The sequence below is a fragment of the Arachis ipaensis genome, chromosome B09 (genome assembly GCF_000816755.2).
Source record: "Arachis ipaensis cultivar K30076 chromosome B09, Araip1.1, whole genome shotgun sequence".
Lineage (NCBI taxonomy): Eukaryota > Viridiplantae > Streptophyta > Magnoliopsida > Fabales > Fabaceae > Arachis > Arachis ipaensis.
This window is the reverse complement of record NC_029793.2, coordinates 103,764,485-103,767,865: the sequence shown is the minus strand read 5'-3', so window position 1 is coordinate 103,767,865 and position 3,381 is coordinate 103,764,485.

Sequence of the window (3,381 nt, the reverse complement as noted above, 5' to 3'; positions counted from 1 at the left end):
TAATAATTGCCATTATAATATATAGTATTAATGACAAATATATAATAGCCACAAAAACATAACTAAAATTAAAAAAATAGCAGCCATTATATTATTGCCGCTAAAAGTTTGTTGCCAAAACTAATTATTCTTGTAGTGCCATTCACTCCCATGTAGACCGTTTAAATATTTCATGATTTTAATAGATGAATCTTCACGATGATTCCATGTTTGTTTACTATCAACTCGCAACATTGCAACATGGCGTTTGCAAGATTGCTAGCTCAAATAATTAAATTAAAAACTCATTTTTCAAACTATGTTATACAGATAATACGTCTTGATAATGCATGTAAATTTAGATCTCAAGCATTTAATGATTATTGTGTGTCAACTGAAACTACGATAGAAGAACTTGTTGCTCATGTACACACTCAAAATAGTCTAGCAGAATTATTAATTAAGCGCCTTCAGTTAATAGCTAGACCATTACTTATGAGAACTAAGCTGCCTATTTCAGCGTAGGGGCATGCTATTTTGCATGCTGTAGTACTTATATGCCTCAAACCAACAAGTTATCTTAAATCCTCCCCATTATAATTGGCTTGTGGTCAGGAGCCAAATATTTCTCATCTTAAAATATTTAGATGTGCAATTTATATCCTAATTACTCTACCACAACGCATAAAGATGGGACTCCAAAGAAGATTATGGATATATGTTGGTTATGAATCACCGTTCAATTATAAAATACCTTAAACCCACGACAGGTGATTTATTTAAAGCAAGATTTTCTGATTGTCACTTTGATGAAAATATTTTTTCAAAATTAGGGGGAGAAAATAAGCTGTTGGAAAAAGAGATTACTTGAAATACATTGTCATTATTCTATTTAGATCCTCGCACTAGACAATGTGAACTAGAAGTAAAAAATTTAATTCATATGCTAAATGTTGCAAATCAATTGTAAGATGCATTTACTGACCTAAAGAGAGTAACCAAATCTCACATTCCATCTGCAAATACACCAGTAAAAATAAGTGTCTCAGAAGGACAAGTTGTTAGTGCAAATGAAAGCAATCTACGCCAAAAGCATGAAAGACCAATCGGTTCTAAGATAAAAAATCCTCGGAAATAGAGAGAGATAGTTAATCATGATGGTCATAATATGGAGGGAAGTACTCAAAGAAAATTCGGAGACATAAATATTGACGAGACCTCTGAAGAGGTTTAGGTACCTGAAAATAAAGGGATCTCAATAAGTTATGTCACTATTGGAAACATATGGGACCAAAAGAATACTATTGTTGACAATATTTTTGCTTATAATATTGCTGTTGAATTAGTAAAACAAGATGAGAATCATGAACTAAAATCTATCAAACAATGTAAACAGATAGATGATTGGCCAAAATGGAAAGATGCAATTCAAGCTGAATTAACTTCTCTTTGAAAACGTGAAGTTTTTTAGTCCTATAGTCAAAACACTTGAAAGTATAGAACCAGTGGGATACAAGTAGGTTTTTATTCGCAAACGCAATGAAAAAATAAAATAGAAAGATATAAAGCACGATTAGTAGCACAAGGATTCTCACAAAAACCTTATATTGACTATATGGAAACATATTCTCCTGTGGTGGATTTAATTGCATTAAGATATGTTTTAGTCTGACGGTGCATGAAAAGCTTGACATGCATCTAATGGATGTTATTACAGCCTATTTATATGACTCAATTGACAAAGAAATTTATATGAAAGTCCCTGAAGGATTCAAAGTGCCTGAAGCATATAATAATTTTCTAGAAATTTGTTTAGTAACACTTCAAAAATTGTTGTATGGATTAAAACAATCAGGGCTTATATGGTATAAACGTCTCAGTGAATACTTATTGAAAGATGAATACAAATATGACCATGTATGCCCATGTGTGTTCATAAAGAAATTTGAATAAAAAATTGTTATTATTGCAATATATGTTAATGATTTAAACATCATTGGATCACTCGAAGAGATTTCAAAACTGTGGATTATTTAAAGGGAGAATTTGAATTAAAAGATCTTAGCAAAACAAAATTTTGCCTTGGTTTACAAATTGAACACTTGAAAGATGGTATATTTATCCATCAGTCAACTTATACGGAAAAAAATTTGAAAAAATTTTACATGGACAAGGCACACCTATTGAGTACTCCAATGGAAGTGAGATTATTAGATGTAGATAAAGATCTATTTCGACCTTGTGAAAGTAATGAAGAGCTCCTGGGTTCTGACGTACCTTATCTTAGTGCTATTGGTGCATTAATGTATCTCGCTAACAATACAATACCAGATATACCATTTTCAGTAAACTTGTTATCGAGATTTAGCTCTTGTCCGACTAGAAGATATTGGAATGGTGTCAAACATATATTAAGATACCTTCAAGGATTTATTGATAAGGTTTATTTTACTCTAATGAAACAACATTTCAATTAGTTGGATATGCAGATGCAGATTTTCTTTCTGATCCGCATAAAGGCAGGTCACAAACAAGTTATCTATTCACAAGTGGAGGAACAACTATATCTTGGTGCTCAACAAAACAAACTATAGCTACAGCCTCCTTAAATCATGAAGCAACTCGAGAATATATTTGGCTTAGGTCAATCACCCAACATGTTCAAGATATGTGTGGTTTACCAATGAAAAAATACCTACAGTTATATACAAAGATAACTCTGCTTGCATATATCAACTAAAGGAAGGATAAATCAAAGGAGATAGAACAAAATGTATCTCACCAAAGCTCTTCTACTCTCATGATCTACAACAAAGTGCTGATATAGACGTTCAGCAAATTTGTTCCAATGATAATTTAGTAGATTTGCTCACTAAAACACTACCTACCTCAATATTTAAGAAGCTAGTATACAAGATTGGGATGCCCAACTAAGATATATCAAGTGATGTAATTATTAGGGGGAGTAGTACGGACTGTACTCTTTTTCTCAACCATGATTTTTATCCCATTGAATTTTTCTTGGTAAAGTTTTTAACGAGACGGCTACCTAACGTATTACCACTAGGGACATCCAAGGGGAGTGTTATAAATATATCTGTTATGGATGTCCTAGACTGTAACTATATTTTAAATTTCAAATAGATACAATCAGTGCTAGCAGAGTCAGCTAGGCGTTAGACCGTTGGCTATAAATAGCCCCCTTTTGAAGTTTTGTGTACATACCAATCATTAATAAGGTCATTCTTATTCTCTCTATTCTCTTTCATCTTTCTTCCCTTTTCAAACCCTAATCTTTATTTTCATAACACAGTATTTTTTCTATTTTTCTTTATTTTTTATAGAAGTTTTGCTAACACTTATTTTAAATATATATTTCAAAAACATTATAAAATAAAATGT